The sequence below is a fragment of the Ixodes scapularis genome, unplaced genomic scaffold (assembly GCF_016920785.2).
Source record: "Ixodes scapularis isolate PalLabHiFi unplaced genomic scaffold, ASM1692078v2 PGA_scaffold1__304_contigs__length_218370807, whole genome shotgun sequence".
Classification (NCBI taxonomy): Eukaryota; Metazoa; Arthropoda; class Arachnida; order Ixodida; family Ixodidae; genus Ixodes; species Ixodes scapularis.
In genome coordinates, this window is record NW_024609846.1 from 65916757 (window position 1) to 65943810 (window position 27054).

Genomic DNA, 27054 nt, shown 5'->3' on the forward strand with positions numbered 1-27054 from the left:
TCGGTGAAAGTTGAGAAATGACTTTGGTGGGGTTCATCGCTTGTTTGTAGCATGGAATTGGGTTTCTGAAGAGTACGCAGCAACGTGTTAGAATAGATTATTTTCAGGTGGGGCATCCTTTCTGCCGTTATTCCTTCGTGCATGCAGGGTAACGTTCACCTTCCTGTTTAGGGATTCCATGTGCTCCATACGGAGGCAGCGCCACTTTTCTCAGCAGATTTCACGCACTGTGCCAAAAGGGGCCAGAGCTTCGACAATGTGTCTGTCCTCGAGGTAGTCTGGAGGCCACAAGAGCTTGATCTTCAGTTATCGAGTGTTGGAATCAAGGACAATACATTTCTTGCTTTTTCCTAAGAGCTCACCACGAAGGCAAAGTTTTTTCTTCGCAAAAACGTTCACACATGCGTTAGCATTCACAGAGTGCTCATCTGAAATTGTCCGGCAGCTTTTGCCATCTCTCGTCGATTACATCCTTTAGAGTTCCTCGGAAGTCCGGGGCCGTATAAGGCCTAGTAGCTATGTTGGCGTGGAGAAATGCGGGACTGAGGACGAGGCTACTGTTTGGCAAACGTGAGAGTATTTCTTTGTACTCATTCGGGACGACATTCGAAAATTCAGAGATAGCTCGGCCTGTGCATGGTCAATGCGGTGTTTCGAACAGTAAGCATATTTTCATAGCTGTTCTAAACGACAACTTCTTCTTTTGTTGATCTATCCGGTGCAATACCTCCTAGGTGTTGCCCCGACACAGGCAGCAGCGGCGGCGGATAACAAGCAACCTAAAGCTTTGTCCTATATTTTCCAGGACCGCACGCGCCACAGTCCGGACCACGAACAGCAGAGATCGTGCCAAAGTACCAGCCATCAGGGCTGACACAGCGCTTCAAGGGTACAATCTACGTATACGTCACCAACAGAAAAGACAATCGTACAACACCATCGGAATCGGCCTCTAAGCAGGACACAAGCTACATAAGAAACTGTTCCCGACCGGCCCCGACACAGGCAGCAGTGGCGGCGGATAACAAGCTACCTAAATCTTCGTCCTATATTTTTTCAACCACCATGAGTTAATTTTGACGTAACATTATTCACAGAAACGTGGCTCACTGCGAACGAGGCTCCGCCTTATTTTTAAACCTACAACTTTGAAACTTTATACAGATCTGGAAGGGGGTGGTGGAGTAGCCGTGTATTTTGAAGAAAACTTAAACTACGAGGCTACTGGAAGATTTTAAATTAAGAAATAATAATATTGAGTGTCTGGTTGCAAAAGTGAAGTCTGTGTATATTACAACTGTGTAGAGGCCACCTTCTCGCAATGTTACTGACTTTTTAGAAATTTTGATAAATTGATACATTTTTTGGGTGAATTTCCCTACCATTTCTAATACTTGAAGACATCAATCTTAATAGAGTTGCTAACGATGGACACGCCAGACAGTTTCGGGATATTTCAAATCAATATGCACGTAACAACAAAATAACGCTGCCTACCAGGGTGAGTCAAAAGAGTGCAACTCCAATTGACATCTGTGTTACAAATGTGCTTGCAAATAAGCTTGTATCTCGTGCGTTCATAGACGACCATCATAGACTATCTTCTTATTTTTAGCCTGTGCCCTTTCATGCGTGGGGGAAAAAAAGCATACTGAAACGCTTTTTTTTATAGAAATATAAGCGATGAAACGCTGACTACTTTTACTTGCCTTTTAGAAAAAACAAATTGAGGAGAAGTGTTCACAAAGCAAAATGCTTGTTGAGTATTTAATATCTTTCATCGGAAGTATAAAGCTGCTTATGACGCATCCTTTCCTTTAAAACAAACAAAACGGAAGAGTAATAACATTAGAAAACTCTGGGTAAACACATGTTTAGTAAAAAAAAAATATATATATATATATATATCACACATTCTTGCGTTCGTGTGATCTGAACGTACTAAGGGAATAATAATAAAAAAAGAGAAATAAAATAAACTCGGATTTGAGGGCGGCCAAACGCCAGTATTAACAAAACAAAGTTATGTCTGCTCACAATGACCGGATAAAATTATGGGAAGTTTTTAATAATGTAGCAAACCTGAAAGAACCAAAAAGCGCTGTGAAAGAATTTTTAATGAACGGGAACGAGACGACGGGCCTTGAACGAAATGAACCAGCATTTTAAAAATATCGGCGGAAGTATGGTATTAGAAGGCAATACAAACACCGACGTAATGACAGCGACGAAGATAACAAATTCAATAATGTTCTTCCCGACAACAATGTATGATATAGAAACACTCACTGATAAAATAAAGAGAGACGTAGCAGCGGATGACAACGAGTTAAAGGCTGAACCACTCACGCATGCAGCTAGAATTATTCGCCCTATACTATCACACCTCACGAATAGCATGTTAGAGAGCGGTATTTTCCCAACTGATTTGAAGCTGGCTAAAGTTACTCCTATTTACCAGGGCGGTAGTAAAAAAAGTATCGAAAATTATAGGCCCATTTCAGTACTGACAAAATTCTGTAAAATATTTGAAGGCCTAATAGAAAATCGCCTAGAAAGTTTCTTTTTCAAAAAGCATAGTGTAATATCCATTGCCCAATTAGCGGCGAGATGTTTTGGTGGCGCCCTCCTATGGTTCCCCCTTGTGAAGTCATTACCTTGCAAATAACAAGTTCGATGGTGTTTGTAAATAGCATGGTGGAAGCTTGAAATCATTGCACTCTCAAAGGAACACTGCCAACACCGTCAAAATTAAAGTTCTTTCATTCCTCTTATTTCTTCAATGATAAATCCCCTTTCCGACGTCATAGTAAGCGTTCGGCCAATCGTGGAAGGCCGACCACAGCGACGCTTTCGGTCGCGCACGGGCTAATACGGGTTCCAAAAGAAAAAATCTACAGAGCAAGCTCTTCTGGACATAAAAGAGAAATGGGTGGCACATATTTAAAAGAAGTTAATTACACTCGGACTGTTTTTAGATTTAAGGAAAGTATTCGATACCGTTGAGCATAATATTTTACTGAGAAAACTAGAACATTACGGCATCCGCGGGGTCGCGCTCGCATTACTAAAAAGCTATTTAACAAATCGGCAGCAATACGTAAAAATTGTTAGTCTACAGGTTTTCCCGCTCTTTTTAATCCAAGCGACGACCAATATAATCCCGGGGTCACTCAATTGAATCCAAGCGCCATACAATTTAATCCAAGCGCCACACAATTTAATCCCGCGGGGTCAGTCAATTTAGTCCAAAATATACAGGGTGTCACAAAAGAAAATTTACACGGTATTTTTTACCGCAAAAATAAACTAGGCATCGCCGAACGCTCATTCTCCGCCCGAAGGTAGAGCTAGAGGTCACAACCAGATGCCAAAGTTTCAGCCCGATCCGATAACTTAAGGCCACGGTCCCACTGAATGTGGCAGTTTAGGTACTTTTTGGCAGGTCATTACTCATCTCCTTTTAAATACTGCTTTGTGGGATTGATATCATTCAAAAGGCAATGCAATCGTCTTTCATTTGATATTATGTATCTGTTGGTTTTTACTGTTCATGCGCATTTGTAGCGCTGTGAATATGATGGCGCGGACCCTCACTTGCTCCGCTAGTTCATGTTTTATGAACGATCCATTAAAGATAACACGGTTCCAATATAGCAGTTTTGTTAAGATGATGTCGGAGCATAATGTAACGATACACTTTTTTGGTATTTGCACTACTTTGTTTTTTTCATCCCTCCAAATATTGCCCTAAAATTGACATTTTCAGCTCAAATATGTCTTTAATGACACGCGCTAGGGCAATGAAATTAGCTACAGGTGTAGTGCTTATAATTGGTAATATGCAGAAAAAAAATTAATGTTGTGCAAAACTTTTTTGTTTAGATATTTTATATCAAACGTAGCACTTTTTTGTGCTTGGAGTGACTGTACTTCAAATGCCGCTGAGGAAATAATTAAACTATGATAAAATATTTTATAATATTTAGAGCTACAATGGTTGCCCGAGAGGTGGACGATGGCTTTTTCTCATTTTCAAAGTCATAACGCTCCAGGAGCGTTTCAAACTTACCTGTTTTGACGGATATCTTTTTTGGACATCAAACTGATTTATTGGCATTTCATAATATTTATTGTTTGGAATAGATATACATTGCGATGTATTAAATTTTCACAATGATCTTGCTTTGGTTTCTTATTAGGTGTAGAGCTTAGTTAATTTTAAAAACAATTAAAAACTGTTTGGGTATTTTGTTGCGCTACCTGGCGAATAGCAGACAAACTGCTGATTTCTAATGTTCAAAAAATTTCCGAGGGCGGCGTTGGCGTCTGTATCATCATCAATCTCCGTGTCTTTTTACCTTCACATTTAAAAAATATATTGGAAGATTTACTATCGATAACTGAATGGTTTAAGTACTGGGTCAGGCTAATAAATCTAAGACAAATAATTACACAAGCGTAGCGTGATATAATGTGTTCATTATTCGATATGATTGAAATCAATAAACAATGAAGACGAAGAGGAAAAGAATACACCCGAGTTCACTTTATGCCTAGAGTCACTATATGAGCTTTAAAATATCGGCACTCCGTTCCCCAAAATTGTTTTGGGCGCCGCCATTTTGGGTCTTGCTCAGAGCAAACGCAACTGCCGATCATCATGATCCAAAAGTACGACTTCCTCAGCATTAGATGCGGTGCTAAAAAGCTGATGAAATATTGCAATGCTCTGTCGCGGGTTGTTTAAACATTTGTGAGGGACGGAAAAGCGTTTTCTGTGATTTTAGATAAAGCTTCATATAACTGGCAACCATGATTTTAGGCCACGATATGGCCAAGTGACGTTACTCTTTAGCTAATTTACTGGCACAAGCTGGATCAATGAAGAAGAGGCAGGTGTCAAAAGGTAGTGGCTTGTGGAATCCACGGGGCTTACGTCATGGCCCCTCCAGGTATTACAAGCCTCTTGAACAAGAGCATGAATAGTGTCATTAAATAAGCTACGCTTCAGAGTAGCGACACTTGGCCTTATTGTGGCTTAAAATCATGGTTGCCAGTTATTTGAAGCTTTATCTGAAATCACAAAAAACGCTTTTCCGTCCTTCTCTTTAAACAGTTTGCGACAAAGCAAAGTAACATTACATGAGCTTCCTAACACCGAATCTAATGCTGAGGATGTCGCACTTTTCAATCATGACGATCGGCAGTTGCGCCTGCTCTGCACAAGCACCAAAATGGCGGCGTTCACAACACTTTCGGGGAAGAGATTGCCGATACTCTAAGCGCAGCTCATTTATTGGCTCTAGTTCCCGCGAAACTCCTTTTTCCTGACTGAAACTGAAAGTAAATATAAATAATTAATACACCATTATTATAGCTTATTTAGTTATAACAAAATACACATAATGAGAGGAGGAAGCGGGCGGGTAGGAGAAACGCGGGTTTTATGTGCGACCGTTCTAGCCGCCTCAAAAGAGAGAACGCACGAGCTTGCGCTGGTTTAAAAAAAAGCATCCAAAGAAAAGAGGCGGCACGCTGTGTTCTTTGTTATTATGCGCCTAATTGCAAATTGTTGTGTGTATGTTTATACAGCCGGAAGTTAGTCTGCCTTAGTGGGCGTCCGGTGTCTCAGCTGTAGATGAGCAATTTGGCCAGTGCGGTACAACCTGGGGTCTTTAACGTGCACCACGCAGTAGTGATACACGACCGCACGCCGGTACGATGCTCTTCCAGATCGAAACGGGCAGGGGCGGGGTGGGTTCTGCAGAGCGAGCTTTCGCTCCAAGTGCTCCGAGCTGGTGTGCGCTAGACCATGCACTCGGCCACCGACCCCCCCCCCCCCCCCCCCCCCCTTTGTGCCTCTAATTTATATACAGGTATAAGCATCTGAAGATCGACGATGGACGTCGATCGTCTCGAGGTAACGTAACGTAATGACATTATATAAATAATAAACTTGTTGAAGGACTGAACGATTAAATTTTTCAATTCTTGGATTGTAATACGGCGGTAGCCTATTGCACTTACTGTTGATGAAGAGCAATATGAGGTGACGAGGTAATGATTAAATGATGAGGCTCTATAAGAACGACGACATTAGTGGGTGTCGAATCACAACGTACAGTGCCAGACTCGTTTCAAGTATCGTGTACCCAAAGACTTTCTTCACCCGCAACAGTATAGGGTAGAATCAATGAGGATGCTGCTTTACAACTGTACGTGGAACAGGAAAACTGCACTGTGCAGAAGTGCGGCTTATTCGTTAATATGAGGGACGGATTTCTAGCAGCATTCCCTGACTGACTACTTGGAACAAATGGCTTCGTTTACGTAAAGTGTACCCGTTCCAAAAGATTCTTGAAGCATACTTAAACCGCAAAGGAGTATGAGGCGAAAAAGAAGAAAAAGGAGCCTGGTGTGAAAGGTCCAAATCACCACCATAGCTTCTACTATCAAATACAAGGGCAGTTACACAATACACAAAGAGAGTTTTGTGATTTGGTTATATTTACACTTAAGGGCATTGATATCCAACATATTCAGAGAGATAACACCTCCTGGTCAACCAACATAGAGCCTCTTCTACTCAAGTTTTACATGGAAGGCCTGACTTCCGCTGAAATTTCTCACGTAGGCGAGTTGTCCGACCGAATAAACTGCCATTACTCCCGATCTGGGAATCTCTCGATCTTTGTTCGTAGGCCATAGTATCATGAGATCGAGGGGTGTGGCTCTTCGTCCGCCGAATATTGCTTCGGCGGGTTTTTTTCCGTGTAAAGGGGTGTCCAAACAGGACACTACAAAACGCACGACTCCGACAAATCGTGAAAATTGAAGCGGGTGCGAAGCGGGCGCGAAGCGGGCGCGTCCACTTCCATTCTCACGATTTGTCGGAGTCGCGCCTTTTGTAGTGTCCTGTTTGGACACCCCTTAAGATGAAACCGTCGCGTGCTGCCGGAACAAGAACCTGGCGATTCTTCACTGAACTGCTTCTTCCGTAAGCTTCGAAAGTGCCTTTTTCCGTTTCGCACACCATCTGTTCTCCTTGCCCGTTAGTTGCAGGATGGTATGGTGTACTAATGTGAGGCCGGATGCCTGTTTTTTTCTTTGAAAACTTGTTTATTTTACTTGAAGCAAGATTCGGCGCGTTATCAGAGAAAAGTATTTTCGGTAAGGCAAGAGTAGGTAAAAGAGACCGTAGAACGTCAATGACGTGTTTGGACGTCGTGGCAGGCATCGTGTAAACTTCCAGCCACTTAGAGTGCGCATCGACCATGACTCCGCAGATGTGGATACGTTTCGCCACCCACCGACTGAATAGTGGATCGTTTTCAGTTACTGTTCATGATGGCGTTGAACTCAAGGAAGACTTCGAGTCTTTCCACAAAGTTAGCCCAGGTACCAGGACTTTTGTCGAAAGCGGTAAGTGTTCGAAACGTCGACAACGTCGGTAGCCACGAGTTGTGCTTGACACTGAACACTTACCATTCGCTGAGAAGAAACTTACTTGTTCTTCTTCCATGGGTAGTCCGATATCAGGTCATCACCGCAACACCATCTCGCGACAAAACTGGTCTTCATTGTCCGCATGTCCATAGTTAGCAATCACGTCAACTTATAAATTCCCCAACGTTCAAACTTGCCGTCGCTAAACGCCGTTCATTCATAGCGTCTTCATTGCAAATAAACGTCTTCCTATTTCTTCTGATGGTTTTCATCATATTCCTCCTAAGCTGTACTTACAACATTATGTGTGTCTGTACTTCCGAAAATATTGCAACGGCGTTTGTTTTCTGGGAACTATAATGTAACAACCTTTACATCATCTACCGGAACCCGTGAAACATAATATGTCGTGACCTTTTTTTTAGTCGTCATTAAAATGGTGAGGTAAGTACCATAAATCGCGAAGCAGTTTACTTGACGTCCGCTTCCACTGGTGTCTTGGTCTACTGAGCGTGCATTTCTGCAGAGGAAATTTTCATTGATAGAATATTGATAATGATAATGATAATAATAATATTTATTTGCACTCAGAAAGAGATGCCGGTGAGAGCAGAAATACCGAGGGTCCATGCCAGACTGTGTCCATGCCAAACTGTGTCCATGCCAGACTGGGTCCATGCCAGACGACGTGTCCATGCTGATTGACACGTCAATCAGCATTTGGTTCCTTCTTGGTAAGATTTATTGCGAAAGCCCGTTACAACCGCCGAACCGCATGTCCCTATATCAGAGCCTGACATTCTCGCATACATGCGTTTGCTGGGCCACGCTACTTGAGCTAGCTGAGCACAGCTGGCAGCGGCGCGAGCAAGGCCACGAGGGGAACGTGAAGGTGCTCGAGCCATCCCACTGTGAACCAATGTTTCGGCCACCCCACGGATGCGTGTCGCCATCTATTGGTTGAACTAACGCCTTGTTCAAGATGGCTGCCGTGGGACCGCAGCCTTAATCAAAAGTTAAGTGATTTTCTGAAATGTTCAATGGGAATATGAGGCCCATTTTTGCCCGTTTTCGGTTTCTGGTGCCATAGAGCCCCATGTGTTTGAAAACTCCTTCGGCCGCCATTTTCCCATTGAAATTTTCAGAAAATCACTTATAACTTTTGATTAAGTCATCGGATCGGGCTGAAACTTTGGCATCTGCTCGTGACCTCTAGCTCTACCTTTGGGCAGAGAATGAGCGTTCGGCGATGCCTAGTTTATTTTTGCGGTAAAAAAGATGGTGTAAATTTTCTTTTGTGACACCCTGTATATATGCACTTATTGTGTTCAGTGGTCGTTAGAACAATTGTTTATGTAATTAGAATATTCGGGAACGCAATTGATAATTTGATCACTAATGTGATTACTTTGAGTTACTAGTCCCGCTATTGACGAGGCTTAATTGATATGTTGGTTACTCTTTTTAGAGCGCAGCTCTTAGGCACGCGTTTCCAGCTTGAGCGGCCTCGGCGTCGCCGTCGTCGTAACCACGGGGTGCATGATGGGTAAATTCCCCCGCTAAATTTAGCGGAAACTTTTCCCCGCTAAATCTAACAGAAAAATTTCCCCGCTATATTTAGCGGAAAATTTTCTCAGCTAAATCTAGTGGAAAATTTTCCTAGCTAGATTTAGCGGAAAAATTTCCCCACTAAATCTAGCGGAATATTTTCCCCGCTAAATCTAGTGGAAAAGTTCCCCCTAAGTTTAGCGGAAAATTTTCCCCGCTAATTCTAGTGGAAAATTTTCCCCGCTGAATTTAGCGGAACATTTCCCCGCTAAATCTAGTGTACAATTTTCCCCGCTAAATCTAACGTAAAATTTTCCCCGCTAAATCTAGCGGAAAAGTTTCCCCGCTAAGCTTAGCGGAAAATTTGTGGGGTTCAGGAAAGACGTCCGTCGATGCAAATCAACAAACTGATCTTTATAACCGCAATAAAACTGAAAAAGAACATAAAAAAGTGAAAGCCGTTTACAACTCCCTGTAACGCCGAATTAGAGCGCAGCTCTTGAAGAGGAGGAGGGAAGGGTACTGGGGGGGGGTCAAGTGACCTTGGGTGGGGACACGTGACCTAGGGGGGTCACGTGACGATGACGATGCCGATGACGTCATCAGTAACGATGACGATGCGGATACCGATGACGTCATCAGCGATGATGACAATGACGATGCGGATGCCGGTGACGTCATCAGTGATGATGACGATGACGATGCGGATGCCGGTGACGTCATCAGTGACGTCACTGATGACGTCATCAGCGACGTCACTGATGACGTCATCAGTGATGATGACGATGACGATGCGGATGCCGGTGACGTCATCGGTGACGTCATCAGTGACGTCACTGATGACGTCATGAGCGATGATGACGATGACGATGCGGATGCCGGTGACGTCATCAGTGATGATGATGATGACGATGCGGATGCCGGTGACGTCATCAGTGGCGTCACTGATAACGTCATCAGTGATGATGACGATGCAGATGCCGGTGACGTCATCAGTGATGATGACGATGACGATGCGGATGCCGGTGACGTCATCAATGACGTCACTGATGACGTCATCAGCGATGATGATGATGACGATGCGGATGCCGGTGACGTCATCAGTGATGATGACGACGACGATGCAGATGCCGGTGACGTCATCGGTGACGTCACTGATGACGTCATCAGTGATGATAATGACGATGCGGATTCCGGTGACGTCATCAGTGATGATGACGATGACGATGCGGATGCCGGTGACGTCATCAGTGACGACACTGATGACGTCATCAGCGATGATGACGATGACGATGCGGATGCCGGTGACGTCATCAGTGACGTCACTGATGACGTCATCAGCGATGATGACGATGACGATGCGGATGCCGGTGACGTTATCAGTGACGTCACTGATGACGTCATCGGGGGTCACATGACCCCGGGGGTCACGTGACTTGGGGTGTCACGTGACCTTGGGTTCACGTGACCCTGGGGAAGGGGTCACGTGACCTTGGGGTGACCTTGGGGAGTCACGTGACCCCCGATGACTTGGGGAGGGGTCACGTGACCTTGGGGTGACCTTGGGGTCACGTGACCTTGGGATGACCTTGGGGGTCAAGTGACCTTGGGATGACCTTGGTTACGCCGACGGCGACGGCGACGGCAACGGCGACGGCGACGCCGCTCAAGCCGGGAACGGGCCCCTAAGAGCTGCGCTCTAAAAGGAGGCAGAGCTGAGACCGCCCTGCTGCACCATCGAACGCTGCCAGTCTCCTGCTGTTCTGTTCGAGCCCGGATCTGGGTCCGGTCGGTGCTGCTCGTGCCACATCCTTAAAACGTCATTAGCTCCTGAGGTTGTGTGAGCCACCGCTCTAAGGGTCGCGCTTTGGCGCTAGAAATTTTCCCGGCTAAACCTACCTGAAATTTTTCCACTAAATTTAGCGGGGAATTTTTTTCGCTAAATTTAGCTGGGAATTTTCTTCGCTAAACTTACCGGGGAAAATGTTACCCTAAATTTAGAGGAACAATTCCCCGCTAGATTTAGCGGGGAAAATTTGTAGCGCCAAAGTGCGACACTTGTAGCGGTGGCTCACGCAATGTCAGGAGCTAATGACGTTATAAGCATGCGGCACGAGCAGCACCGACGGGACCGAGCTCCGGGCTCGAACAGAACAGCACGAGACTTGCAGCGTTCCACCGTGCAGCAGGGCGGTCTGAGCGGAGCCCCCTTTTTGATGTTCTTTTTCAGTTTTATTGCGGTTATAAAGATCAGTTTTTTTTTATTTTCATCGACAGACGTCTTTCCTGAACCCCACATATTTCCCGCTCAATTTAGCGGGGAAAATTTTCCGCTAGACTTAGCGGGGAAAAGTTTACACTAGATTTAGCGGGGAAAATTTTCCGCTAAATCCAACAGGAAAAATTTTCCGCTAGATGTAGCGCAGAAAATTTTCCACTACATTCAGCGGAGAAAATTTTCCGCTAGACTTAGCGGGGCAAATTTTCCGCTAAATCTAGCTGGGAAGCTTTTCCGCTAGATTTAGCGGGGGATATTTTCCGCTAAATATAGCCGTGAAAATTTTCCGCTAGATCTAGCGGGGAAAACTTTCGCTAAATTTAGCAGGAAAAATTTTCCGCTAGATTTAGCGGGGAAAATGTTTCGCGAGATTAGGGGGGCAAATTTTCCGTTAGATTTAGCGGGTAAAATTTTCCACTAGATTTAGCGGGGAAACTTTTCCGCTCAATTTAGCGGAGAAATTTTTCCGGTAGATTTAGCGGGGAGATTTTTCCGCTAAATTTAGCGGGGGAATTTACCCATCATGCACCGCGTGGTTACGCCGACGGCGACGCCGACGCCGCTCCAGCCGGAAACGGGTGCCTAACAGCTGCGCTCTAAAAAGAGTAACCAACATATCAATTAAGCCTCGTCAATAGTGGGACTAGTAACTCAAAGTAATCACATTAGTGATCAAATTATCAATTGCCCCCCCAAAATTCTAATTGTATAAACAATCGTTCTTAAGTTACCAAATGTGTAAGCGAAACACGACGACTGAACACAGTAGGTGTATATATATATTGTGGATTAAATTGACTGACCCCGGGATTAAATTTTGTGGCGCTTGGATTAAATTGTATGGCGCTTGGACTAAATTGAGTGACCCCGGGATTAAATTGGTCGTCTCTTGGATTAAAATGAGCGGGAAAATCTGTAAAATCAAATAAGGAAAAAACGCTTCATGGTGTCCCGCAGGGTTCCATATTAGGCCTTTTACTTTTCCTAGTTTTTATAAATGATATCATAAGCATTTCTGGTTCCTCGAAGCTAATAATGTATGCAGATGACACTAATATATATATATATATATATATATATATATATATTAGTGAAGCAACTTCAGAATGAATGGAGGAAAAGGCGAACGCCTATCTTTTAAAGCTTTTAAAATGGTTGAGTTTCAATGGGTTACAATTAAACACAAGGAAAACCAAATATGTGATTTTTAAACCAGCAACAAAACGTCTTACAAACTCCCTTAAGATTACGTTTGAAGTCGATTTAATAGAACAAGTAACCGAGCAAAAATTGCTAGCTGGGTGTGTGGTTCAACCAAGAGCTAAACTGGAATACACACGTAAGTAAACTAAACTCAGAATTATCACGAGTTCTTGGCTGTATTTATAGAGTGGCGCGCCTCGTGCCAAGGTGGTTAGTTGAAACATTGTATTACTCTTTATTTTTTTCCAAAATGTGTTACGGAATTATTATAGGGGGCACAACTACAGTATCCGATTACTATAAATTACTAATCCTACAAAAAACAAAAAGGCTCTACGCATATTCGAAAACTCTGGGGGGAGAATAAGAGAACTGCGGACGGAACCACTTTTTATTAAATACAAGATCTTAAAGGCAAATGAACTTATCAACTCAAATTATTTCAATTAATTTATCAAAAAAGGTTATACGCCACCCCAGTCACAACAGAAGAATCGTACCCGTTACGCCATGTTAAAAGAAGGAAACCCCATACAACAAGGGTCTCAAACACGCGGGCCGCATGCGGCTCGTGATGCTCTGGAAAGCGGCCCCCAAGCATTCCGCGGCTGCAAGCCCCCATTCCCATGCCTCGAGAGCCACATGCGCCACAAATAATAATTTTTTATCGTCAATTCTTTTCCGCCCAAAAAGGGACTGTGCTCAAATAATGTGTTCACGCATTTCGCACTATTCCGCTGATCTTCCGGACGGAAAATTGCTTCGTCTAAATATTGCCTTCTTATTCTTTTTCTATATAAATCAACCGTAATGGCGATACCACTACCACGCCATACAAACGTGAGCTCTTTGCCCAAAAAAAGCACTTCGTATGCACAAACTCTTGCTCAGGAGCAGCAACGGCCAAAAATAAAGATACGAGCTCAAGCTTCTAGTATTGTTAACCAATAGCTTTAAAATGAAAAAAAAAAAGCATTTTTATAACGCCGCTTTAACAATCGTCAGGAAAGCAGAAACTGCCGTATGAAGAGAGAGCTTTGACTGCTGAGCCTATAGCCCGCTGCAACTCAACAAGGCAGGGAAGGCGAGTGTAAGACGGGCCGGGAAGGAGGAAGCAGATGGAACGTTGGAGAAGAAATGGGAAAACCTCCTTCTCTCTTTAGAGTTCCGTCTGCTTCCTCCTCCCCCGGCCATCCTTACCCTCGCCCTACCTTCTTGAGTTGCAACGGACTATAGTGAATTGTTTGACAGGGCAAGGACGCTTTGCTTGCTCTCGTTCTATTGAAAACTGCCGGCACTGTGGTGTGGTGATGTTTTACATCTTCCTATAACAACATGTGTGAGGCCAAAGTAGTCGTATACGCAAATGAAAGCTAAAGATGGCAAAACGGTGCGCTTACAGAAAGCAGACAGCAAAATAACCCTTGCCTAGAAATTCTCTGGGGTGTCATTAGAACAGTCGGCTGGTTTCCAACGTACAGGATACGGGCTCCCTTTTCTTCCCTGGGGTGCCTACCACTCGTTCTGTGCTTACCAGTCTTTCTCAGCATGATAAAGCTCGTACATTTTTTTTATGTATCAAACTTTGACGACGAGAATCTTGTCGCCTTGCTGTACAATGCCACAGTGATAATTCTATATGATTACTTGGGAACAAAACTTTCCGGCTCGATGTTCTGTAAACATGGTGTATAAGGACGCGGCAGAAAAGCGGCTGGGTGACGAAAAGGAATGAGTAAAAGTTACAACAAGTTGCGGAGATTGGATATAAACAGCAAAATTTGCCAAAGCGTCAGAACAAAAAAAAAAAGAAAAGAAAAAAAAAACGACTTTTAAAATCTTTCTTTTTGCCAAGAAGAACGAGGTTTCTTTCTTGCTGTTTTGTTTTCTTCTTTTTTTTTTAGTTATTGTCAAGCGTACGAAGGTTGTACGGGTGTTTACATACGGGATCGCAGAGACTTCATATGACACTAAAATCATAACTTCATTTTTTTTTATTTCAATTTACTCGAATCAAAATGGTGGGAGGCTTTAACTATACGAGACATCGAATGGGGCAGCGACGTTGCATCAGCCACTGAATCTCGGCATGAGTCTAAACTTTTTATTGGCTTGTGTCTAATGTTTAACTTCGAACAACTTGTAACACAGCCAACACGAGTGACTGAGTCATCGTTCTGGGTTTTATATTTAGTTCTCGTCGCATAATGAAATACTATAATATGTAAATATATTTAACGGCCTTAGTGATCACAATTGCATCCACTGCTCCTTGCAGACTAAAAATAACATGACCATGGTAAACTGCCGCAAAATTAGAGAATATCGAAGAGCAAACATTGATCTCATTAACATCGGCATCAGGTCTCTTCTGGACTCATGTATGTTTAACATTTTGATCACTCTGTGCACGAAAATCGGTTCCTTTTCAAAGAAACGCTTCTTGCCCTAATTAATCGTCACACACCGCTAATACAGTTTCGGGAGAACCAGTCAGCACCATGGTACGCTCGAGAGCTTAGATCGCTTTGTAACCGGAAGAAACGATTGTACCGAAGCGCACGACATCTTACCACTGATCAGGCCTTGTTCTGCCTTTCTGTTGCTTTCGTACTGAACGAGTCAACCGTCAAAAAAGCCAAAGAACCATCCTACCAGCACAATCTTGCCGCTATTATCAAAAGCAACCCTCAGAAACTTTGGAGCATAATTACTCTCCATTATTGTAAACCAGTCTCTTCAGTAAATGACAATGAAAATTCTCTTACTGATAATGACGCTATGGAAAAGTTGTGTGACGCATGTATGCTGTGTTTAATAATACTATCATAACATCGCCACCAGATATTTCAACCCTATCCGTGCCACCTATGCATTCCATTACTTTTTCAAAAAACGGCATTAGCAAATTAACAGACGCGCTCAAAACGTCATCGTCACTAGGAGCTGACGACATAAACAGAAAAACATTGCAAATGACTAAACCGTTGTAAACTGTTCTTCTAACAGCGTTATTCCAACAATCCATTAACACCGGTGATGTTCCTGACGACAGAAAAGAAGGGAAGGTCGTTCCGGTTCAGAAATGTGGCGATGCGCACTGCCCTCTAAGTTACCGACCCATGTCCTTAGCTTCTGTATGCTGTAAGTTCATGGAACATGTCACTCATTTTCAAGTTATGCAATTCCTCGCACAGAAAAAGTTATTTTTCCTCAATCAACATAGCTTTAGCAAACACCGTTCATGCGAAACGCAGCTTGCCGCTTTCTGTCACGATATTCATTTTTCTCTAGAAAGTGTTCAAGTTGATGCCATTTTTCTCGACTTTTCTGAAGCTTTCGATCACGTTTCCCATAAACTTCTACTAGAGAAGCAGTCCACACTGTCTTTTGACTCTTTCATTCTAGCCTGGATTGAAGGTTTTCTCACCTCTCGAAGTCAGCATGTGCAAGATAACAACTGCCGTTCCCGAAGCGCTCCTGTAACCTCCGGTATACCGCAAGTATCTATTCTTGGACCCCTACTTTTTCTCGTGTATATTAATGGCCTCCCGTTTTCATTGTCCTATAATATTCGCCTATTTGCTGATGACTGCGTAGTCTACAAAAGCATAGCTAACACAGATGACTTGCTTAACCTACAGGCTGATATAGACCGAATTAACGATTGGTGTTCAAAGTGGCAGATATAAATACATCAAAATCCAAATGCCTCTCCTTCTATTGAACTCGTCAACATTTTCGCTCTTCCTACTATGTTGGTAATATTAAAATTGGATCCGTGTCGGCTTACAAGTATCTTGGCGTTCAGTTCACTCAAGACCTTTGCTTTGAAAACCCATATTAATGACTCAAACTTCATTTGTGGCCTCTTGCGCCGTAATTTTCGTCTCGCGTCCCCATCTGTAAAGCGACTTGGATATGTCACATTAGTACATCCGAAACTACACTATGCATTGTCGAACTGGGTTCCCAATCTAAATATCTTGTATCCGACTTAGACTCAGTTCAAAATCGTGCCGCTTGCTTTATAACGTCTCAATGCTTTAGGGTATTTAAATAAATAAATTAAAGTATAGTCGATGTATTTTTTTCTGTCTGTTAATGGCAGGAAATTACTCTAGTAAGAAATAATTCCCATGTTCCGGCATTCATGTTCATGTCCATGTCCATGTCCAGTCACGTCTCGATGTTCTGACTTCCCCTCGCGCTCTCGTGTCCGCCTCCTCTCCCTCGAGTTCTGCCCGCATAAGAAAGATATCGACCAAGCGCATGAGAGAAGCACTTACAGCCCTGTGAGGAAGCCTTCCCCAACTCCTCGTCCTTAAAACGAATAATTTATACGGTTCTTGCGGAAAATTTTGTTTTGTATCGAACTTTCCTATTATTCGATGCATGCTCAACTGCGTTAAAACTACAAGTTCCGACCGACCAAAAGAAGGCATTTGAATAAACCAGATCAAACGAGCACATATACAAAAGCACGCGTCCGTGTTGTAGTCGTGAAATAATAATACGGCGAGAAACTTCGTTTCCTATTCAAATTGGCGTTTGTTTCATTTGCGTACAAATGGAACTAAGTAGCCGCGGGTTCGAAAGAGAAAAATATCCGGGCAGGATTTTCAAAAAAGAAATACTAATGTTCTGGAATTTGTAGCTGGAGCAGCGGTTCTCGGATAGGCATTTTGGCATTTTCTTTTGATCTTTCGTACTTCAGCGAGTCGGGGTTTCAGATAAAACAACACGAAGCGGAGGCGCCTAAGTCGGCGAGGTTCTTAAGGTTTAATATTTTTATTCTCCGTCTAAGTGCATAGGACATCGGCCATCTGAATTAATTGCCTTCCTAACTCGACGCTGGGGACTTGTTATCGTGAGACGTATACTTCTCGTATAAGTACTATGATGGACTACAGACCGCCTTGTTAGAAATATAGGAAGTCGAAAATTTAGGCCTAATCCACTAAGCGTTATCCGTGAAAGCGTTAAGCGCCATTCACACTCTTCCGACCGAGTAAGACCGAGAGAGACCAGACCGGTTTTTAAGCCTTTTGCGACTTCTTAGGACCAGATGCGCTGCAGCGGAGCTGGTCCTAAGAGATCGCAAGAGGCTTAAAAACCGGTCTGGTCTCTCGGTCTTACTCGGTTGCAAAAGTGTGAACGGGCCTATACCCTATGACAAAAACACTTTCAGCCTTTCCACTCTGGTGAAAAAGGAAGAGCAGCGAAGCTGTACTATGGTGTGAATGAAGTAATGGCCGTCCGCAAGTCCCGGCAGGACCCGGCATGACCTCATACCCAGTGACGCCGGAAAAAAAAAACCTATCCCAGATTGCCTCGCGCACCGACGCGCTCTCATCCAAACTAAATTCAACCAGGCTTTCATCGTCTGCTCTCCGCGGGTACGTATTTTCGGCACCGATTTTACGTCCAGATAGAGTTCCCAATGACGTCACGGGCGTCAAAATTATATTTGCTGTTATTTTAACGCAAACACGCTTGATTTTGGATGCCGCCGACTGCATTTTGAAACGACGGTCAGTCGGCGAGTGTGTGCGTGTTCGGGTGCTCGGCGGTGTCCTCGCTGGTGTGTGTTGTATACATGCCGCCTGTGCTCGTCGCGTTCTGTTCCGTATCAATTGCCGACATCCAGGAACATCAAGGTTTTCCAATTTCGTTCGCCCGGTGCCGTTCGTCACTCCTGTTGCAATTGATCATTCGTAGTGTCTAGAGCACCGTCCGACAGCACTTTTGGAGAGCGTTAAGTTTGGTTCGAAAGTGTCGTATAAAATATATTGTCAAAACGACATTTCCGAAGTGGTAAGGTGTCTGCCTCATGTGCAAGCGGTCGCGGGATCGATCCGCGGTGCGGACTCATATTTTTTTGTTGTTGTTGAACATTTTGTTTTGTTGGTGCCTTTGACGATATTTACATTTCGTTTTATACTTAACACTTAAAAAACAAAAAAGAAAAAAAAAAGAATGTTGTCGACAAATTTTTGCTGAACAAAGTGGTATGAGACTTCCTTTCCGGAGGTGCATGGGGGACAGTGGGGCTTGGTACTCGCTCGCCGTTTGTGTGGCGTGAGCCTCTTTTGAACTTCCCGCTCATTATAAGCGAGGCACGCACGCGCGTGCCATGGGGCCCGTGACTTGTGCAGGGCCACGAGGGAATAAACATTCCTTTTTGGTTTGCCGTGACCACGGTGGCCGTGACACGGAGTCAGTCGCATTTCTTTCGGGTGCCACCGAGCACCAATACATGGTGTCAGAAGTGAGACGGAGGACCTCCCCTGGGCCCTTGAGGTCCTTGAACACCACAGTCGACCCGGGACTCAGTTTGGGTAGCCGTCGAACTGCATGTCGGCGGTCGAAGTGTGCCCGTTGGCGCTCTTTGACTTGACGGTCGCGTCTAGTCGCGTCGTTGTTGTTGACTTGGCCGGGAGTCAGAAGAGCTGGGTACACCTGAAGTCTTGAAGCCTTCCGGAGAAGTAAGGATCTGCATTGACTTCACTCACCTCAACACCTCCGTCAAACGAGAGCGCTATGTCCTGCCAACTGTGGAGGAAACGCTTGGCCAGCTGAGGGCGGCGGCAGTGTTTTCGAAGTTGGATGCTAATCCCGGGTTCCATCAGATCGGTCTCTCTCCCTCGTACCAAGAGCTGACCACATTCATCACCCCAATTGGCCGTTTTTGCTTCACACGACTACCTTTTGGGATAACATTAGCTCCGGAATATTTCCAAAAACGCATGTCGGAGATCTTGAGCGGACTGCCCGAAGTTCTCAACCTCATGGATGATATACTTGTCTTCGGCAAGGACCAAGCTGAGCATGATGCAAATCTGCACAAGACTCTCAAGCGCCTAGAGCAAACTGGAGTCACCCTCAACAAAGCCAAGTGTGTCTTCAGCACAAGGGAGGTTACCTTCCTCGTATGTATCATATCCCGCCACGGTGTTCGACCGGACCCAGCAAAGGTCAAGGCAATCAGAGATTTTCCGGCTCTAGAGGATCCTGCCGCCGTCCGTCGGATCCTTGGAATGGTGAACAATCTGGCAAGGTTTCTTCCGAACTTGGCACAAATTACGGCGCAGCTCAGAGACCTGCTTCGAAAAACGTCGGAGTGGACCTGGGGTCCCCCAAAAGCAGCCGCTCTGCAAGGCGTCAAGGATCTCCCGTGTTCAGATTGTTGCATGGCTCACTACAATCCGTCGTATCCCACAATACTCTCGGCGGATGCGTCTTCACACGGATTAGGAGCAGTCTTGCTTCAGGTCCAGCCGGATGGGAGGGACCGTGATGCCTTCGCATCACGGTCCCTTACCCCGAGTGAAACCCGATACGCTCAGGTGGAAAAAGAAGCATTGGCTTTGACCTGGGGAGCAGAGCGGTTTCAAGACTTTTTGCGGGGCCTAACAGCAACATTTCAGACCGTTTATCAACCTTTGCTGACGCTCTTGGGAAAGTCGGCACTGGATGTGCTCCCTCCTCGTATCCAGCGCTTCCGCATGCGTCTCTTGCGGTTCAGCTACAGAATGCAGTATGTTCCTAGCAAGAGCATCGCGACGGCTGATACTCTTCAAGGGCTCCGGTGAGTGAGGAAGAGCCAGCGGAGACACTGACCTGCGCTGAGGTTCAGTCATTCACTGTTGGAGCAGAGATGGGACTCCGAAGCTGCACTCTGCATCCAGTCAAAGAAGCCCAGGAGAAAGACAAAGTTTGCCAGATGCTTCGGGAGTACTGCAAAAACAGATGGCCATCAAAGTCAAGACCTCCTCTCGACTATTCGCCCTTTTGGCAGTACAGAGGAAGCCTGTCCCACTGCGAAGGCTTTCTGCTCTATGGAACCCGTCTCCTTATTCCTGGCTCCCTAAGGAAGGAGATGCTGAAACGACTCCACGAGGGACATCAGGGAATTGGACGGTGCAGGCAGCGCGCGAAAGAAGCTGTCTGGTGGCCAGGCCTGTCGTTCGAGCTGAGAAGGGTTGTCAATACCTGTGTTGTGTGCACGAAGGTACGTCAACAAAACGCCGAGCCTCTCATGCCAACGGTGACGCCATCTCTGCCATGGCAAATGGTGGGGCTGGACTTGTTTCATCTACGAGGCAAGGAGTATTTGCTCTGCGTTGACTACAGGTCTCGCTTTCCCGAGATTGCCTATCTATCGCCTATCGTCAACGAAAGCTGAGGCTGTCATCGAACGTCTAAAGAGCATATTCGCCCGCCATGGCATACCTGCAACGGTAGTAAGCGACAATGGACCACAGTTCTCCTGTGATGCTTTCGCAGAGTTTGCCCTGAACTACGGTTTCCAGCACACTACCAGCAGCCCTCGTCATCCTCAGGCGAATGGAGAGGCCGAGCGCACCGTGCAGTCCATGAAGAATCTGCTTGAGAAAGCAGAGGACCCGTACTTAGCTCTACTTTCGTACCGGAATACCCCGGGTCCGACAGGGTGGACTCCAGCCGAACTCCTCATGGGGCGACGTCCGCGGACGCGGATCCCGGTGTACCCAGCTCTTCTGACTCCCGGCCAAGTCAACAACAACGTCGCGACTCGACGCGACCGTCAAGTCAAACAGCGCCAACGGGCACACTTCGACCGCCGACATGCAGCTCGACGGCTACCCAAACTGAGTCCCGGATTGACTGTGTGGTTGAAGGACCTCAAGTGCCCTGGGGAGGTCCTCCGTCAAGCGGACACGCCAAGGTCTTACTGGGCCAGAACCACAAGAGGGGACGTCCAACGCTACCGAAGAGCCCTCAACAGAATTCCGGCTCATTCCGGTCAACGCGACGAGCTGGTATTGTGCCCAGCCAACACGACCACTCCTGATGGACCTGCTTTACACGAAAAAGACGTTATGGAGCATCCACCAACATTGCAGCAGGTTTCGCAGTCTCAGTCATCGACGCAAGACTGCAGAGTTCCCGTGGCAGGGACGAAGGCTGGAAGAAAAGTGTTTGCCCCCCAGCGGTTTGGTGAATAACTACAGACTACTCGAAACTCTTATTTATCCCCACACTCTAAGAAAAAGTGAGCACCCCCCTAGTCATCATGCGTTTTGACAGCTGTAACTACCCCACAGGCTTACTTAACGACCCTTTGGGCTCGAGCCATTGAGCGCTACCACCCTGTTGGCAGGTGACAAGCATGGGGTAGTCACGTTTTATAAACTCTTGAATTGCATGCAGTCGTTCCATAGTAAAAGTCACTTAAAAAATGTCAAGAAGTAATTGAATCTTGTTTTCTTTGTGCGTTGGTTACCATTCATTCAAGTTTGAACCGGTCGAAACAGGCGTGTGGCTCAGTTCGCCTAAACTGGCAGAAAACAAACATTGCCAAAGAGCACAGGCAACCTTGGTAGGCACCTACTAAAACCCGAGACAGATAAAAAGTATCGCGGTTGTCCTTTTTGGTTCCGTCACGGGTTTTACCATGTACTGTTAGTAAACGTAGTAAACAGCTGGCAGCCGGTGTCGTGCTCGAGGAATTTAACCAAATCTCTAGAAAAGCACAGGAAGCTACGCACAGGCGTGAGTTGACTGGAATGTTCGCCGTCGTCGGTGGCGTTGGCCCGCCGGCGTCCTTTACATCGCTTGTTCTGTTCTCGGCGGAGGCTTTCCAGGCGAGCGATGTGCTCTTCTTTGGCAAGGGAATCTTAAGCGCTCGACGCAGTGGAAGTCGAGGCGACAGTGGGTTTGCGGTTGCGGACCCATTTGCGCTGCTGCGTACGTCGCCGCTCCTTCCGCAGCCAGTCTTCTTTCCTGGAAAGGGCGCGCGGCCGACCCATCATAAGTCCAAACTGAAACTGATAAGAGCGTAGGAAATAGCGCGCAAAATAGACGAGGACGAAGAAACACGTGTGACGAGCGCTGCGCTCGTTACGTGTGCTTCTTCTTTGTCGTCGTCTTTTTCGCGTTGTTTCCTACGATAAATTCCCACCAACGCGACCAACTATAGACGCTTTGCAGCAGCTGTGCATGGACGCCGCCATAACTGACCTTCAGTTTTCGTTTCCTCTTATTTCGTTTATTTCACTTCATCATTACCATAGCAGGCCAGGTTATTGCCATCCTAGATTCAACTGTGTCCTTTTCTAAAGCATCGGCCTTTGTAGAGGATCGTCAACTACCGTTTCAGTTGCTCGGCATCTCGGTAAGACAAGAGAAGGTCAGCAATGGCGGCTGTAATTTGGCGCGTGTGTAAAGCGTCTTATAGACGCTTTACACACGCGGAAAGGTTGCCGCCATCTACGAGCGACGGCGGCAACCAGACTGGTTGTGTGCTCGCCGCCGTCGCTCATAGATGGCGGTAGCTGTCCAGGTAGGTTTGTGTCGACAGGCGTTTGATACCGAAAACGATCTTGGGGAAGCTAACCCTCAACAACTCCGCTGTAAAAAAAAAAAAATAACAGTGTTTTTTTTTTTTTTTTTTTTGAGGGGGGGGGGGGGGGGGACATATATGCTTCCCAACTCCGCTTCACTCCAAACTCACGTACCTTTCAAAATACTTTTTTTAAATTATTAACATTCTGACATGTGCATTTAATTTGCTCCCATCCTGTGGTATTTTCGTCATCTTTTCAGGTTCTCAGAGAGTAAAGAATGTAAAGGTGCAGAAAAAGTAATCGTACCAATCCCTTTCTGGATTTTATGCTTGCTAGAAAAAGTTATACCCACGTCTACAAAAAAAAAAGAAAACACACAAAAACACATATATTTTAAGTCTAGACAGACGTTTTTAGAGCGTAATAAGATCTGCCGAACAAAAAAAAAATATTCCGCCTAATTTGAGCAGACATAGGGGGCGATACAAATTAAAGCATGCATTAATTGGCTAGGTGTCTTTTTTCCCTTCGCCTCATTTACCCTGCTGTTCGTCATTAAAAATAATTGCCTACTCACAGAATCAGATAATTGCCGGGACTTCGATTATTGTTCCTATATTTCCGACGTTTTAGTGCTTTCTTTCTTTCTTCATCCGGTTTCCGACTCGACGTCTTGCGCAAGAAACAGTTCCCCGTCAAGGGCGTCTCCACGAGATCCGATTTCGTCGCGCGGCGGTCTGCCACAAAACACTGCGGTGGACGCCGACAGTGCGGTGGAAGTTACTCGCTTCCTGAACCAACCCACCGCCCCACTTTGATGACCTGTCCCCGTTCTCCTCTGCCTGTGGGTGTGGGGGTGGGAGCCTGATCGCGTGGTGAAATAAAGAGGTATCATTGGCCCAACGAGAGCATATAGTTTCCACCGCACTGTCAGCTTAGAGGTGAACGGAGTAAAGCTACAGGAATAATTACGTCGGGATTACACAACGCGTTCATTTGGTTTCAGGCAAGTCCTGACATAGCTTACAGCGTTGCGTCTTTATATACGCGCAAGCAGAGGCGCGACAGAGAAGTACACCGTTGGATCGGGGATCATTTGTCAGGGTAATAAGGGTGCGCAGTGTCCGCTAGCAATAAACGCAAATTTTGGCTGACAGGCGGGCTAGCATGCATCCTGTCGGCGAAGAGTCGTTGTCGAGGCAGCGACTGTCATCGAGGGAAGACACTGGAGTTTGTACAGTGACCTGAATTGCAGTCGGGGACAGGCTAAAAGCTGATTTCCACACCCGTGTTGGGCGCCAAATGGACGCGTTGTGCTGTCTTGTGCCCCCCTTATGACGAGAGAACTCACTGGTACGTTCACACCATCCATGAAATAACCCTGGAACTGCGTTTAGTTAGAGTGAAAATTATGCGGTGTTTGCAGAAGCAAATGTGCGTCATATTTATGAAAAAGGGTTCCTTAAAACTTTGTCGAAATATTTTTTTTATTTCAAGTGCATATTTGAAAAATGATGGGCTAAAAAAAAAAAAGGTTAGTAATACATCTTTTCCTGTTAAATCTGCGTTTATTTACACTATGTGCAGTTTAAGCCGAAAAGAAGCTAGCCATTGCTCATGGCGTTTTGGAATCAGACTGTCTCTGCTATCGCGGGTGCGCGCGTGCTTTTCTTGAGCCTCGTCTTCGTCTTTCTTGACCGCGATATATATCATATCCCCTTTCTTGATTAACACCCAGTACATAGTCTTTAAAGTGTGCTGGCTGCTTGATCTGGCGACCCCCTCGGGTAGTCCTTGAACCGGGGTCTGCCTGGACGTCCGCGTTGTCGTCCACGGTGTCTCTGTCCTGGACTTCAGCATTATTGTCCATGGTGCCTCTGTCCTGGACGTCAGCATTATTGTCCCCGGTGCATCTGCTCTCGGGCTGTGTCATTTGTGACTCGTCTATGTACTCCGTGGCTGAGTAGATTAAGAATGGCGAAGCTTTTTCTTTGCCCTCTAGAGTTTCCAAGTGTGATCTTCTGGGGCGAATATGATCAACGTGTCGCCGCTGAAGTTTTCCGTCCTCCGTTCTTGTTTGAAAGGATCGAATACCTAGCGGTTTCATGATTACCGCGGTAACCCATGCTGGTCTTCCACCGAAATTTCTCACGTAGACGGTTTGGCCTGCCGAGTAATCTGCCGTTACTCCGTCCTTCGGAGCTTCTCGGTCTTCGCTTGTCGACGAGCTTTGATTCATGAGATCGAGAGGTGTGGCGATCCGTCGGCCGAACATTGCTTCGGCGGGATTTTCCTCGTGGAGGTTGAAACTGTCGTATGCTGCCTGAACAAAAACCTGGCGATTCTGCACTGGATTGTTCCTTCCTTGAGTTTCAGGAGGGCCTTTTTTGTTTCGCCCACCATACGCTCCGCTTGCCCGTTTGTGGCCGGATGATATGGGGCGCTGGTATAGTGTTTGATGCCGTTTCTCGTTAAGAACTCATCCATTTCGTTCGACACGAAATTTGGTGCGTTGTCGGAGAAAATAATTCTGGGTACTCCAAAAGTTGCAAAGGTGGAGCGAAGGGCGTCGATGATGCGTGTAGACGTCGTGGAGTGCATCGACTTCACCTCCAACCACTTCGAGTAAGCGTCGACGACGATGAGGTACGATATCCCGTCAATTGGTCTGGCGAAGTCTATGTGAATTGTCTCCCAGGGTCGAGTGGCAGGTGACCAGTCAGGCGTTGGTACCGTAGACTTGGCCCGATGATGTTGTTGGCACGTCTCACACGCAGCTGCGGTTGCTTCGATGTCTGCGTCAAGCCTTGGCCACCAGAAATGGCTCCGAGCAGTACTTTTCATGGCAACAATACCCGGGTGGTTGGCATGCAGCATTTTCAAAGCTTGCTCGCGTGCTGCTTGTGGTAGAACAACACGTGCCCCCCACGTCACACTGCCGTTGTGTGTCGCCAACTCCAGTTCTCTGCGCTTGTACGGTGCGAACTCGTCTCCTGTCCAGTTTGTGGTGGTTCCGCCTTGTAGTCCTTGGTAGACTTTTGACAAAACGGAGTCTTCCTTGGTCAGACGCGCAATGCGTTGACCCGTCAAGGGTGGGCACTCCATTGCTTCAAGCATAAGTACATCTCCTGGTGGTGCGGCTTCGTCCTTCATAATTGGCAGTGGTAGACGGCTGAGTGCGTCCGCGTTCTGGTGCGCCTTGCCTTGTCGGTAACGCAACTCGTAGTCGTAACAGCCAAGTAGAGGGCACCATCGGGTCATGCGTGGTGACAGCATTACCGGAATCTGTCGACCTTGGCTCATTATCCCCAGAAGTGGCTTGTGATCGGTGTACACGGTCACTTGTCGCCCGGCGACGTACTGGTGGAAATGTTTCATGGCGAAGATGATGGCTAGTCCTTCCTTATCCAGCTGAGCGTAATTACGTTCGCTTTTGCCCAGTGTTCTGGATGCGTAGGCAATTGGAGCTTCTTCTCCGGCGTCGTCCAGCTGCGACAGAACTGCCCCAACACCGTATGGTGATGCGTCGCAAGACAAAACAAGTTTCCGCTTGTCGTCATAGTGAGCGAGCAGGGGTGCTGAACTAAGCAGCACCTTCGGCTCTTTGAAAGCCTTGTGCTCTTCGTTCCCCCAGCGCCACCTGGCGTCTTTGTCAAGCAGTCGATGCAGCCTTTCGGCGGTGGATGCCCTGTTCCGCAGAAAACGACTGTATAGAAGCTCAGCATTCCAAGAAAGGCTTGGAGCTCCTTTTTGTTGCTCGGTTCCGGGGCTTCCGTGATGGCCTTTACCTTCTCGGCGGTTGGTCTCACTCCATTAGCGTCAGCGTGGTAGCCTAGGAATTCTATGGCTGGAACCCCGAATTTGCATTTGGCTTGGGAGACCCGAAGTCCGGTTTCCGCGAGGCGTTGAAGAACGGCTTTCAAGCGTTCTAAGTGTTGCTCTTCAGTTGCCCCTGTGACCATTATGTCATCAAGGTATGCTCCCGTGCCTTCGATGCCTGACAGCAGCGTGTCCATGAATTGCTGAAACAGCAAGGGCGCAACCGAAATTCCAAAAAGAACTCGTTTAACGCGAAAGAGCCCCATCGGTGTCGTTCAGGGCCGTACCCAGAAAAAAATTTCGGGGGGGGGGGGGGGGGGGGGGGTTTCGGGGACAACGGCGGCCATTTTGAAAGTGTCTATTGTCTTATTTTCGCCTATGAATCATGCGCATCGGTGGTATATAATGGAGAGTTGCAGCAAACCG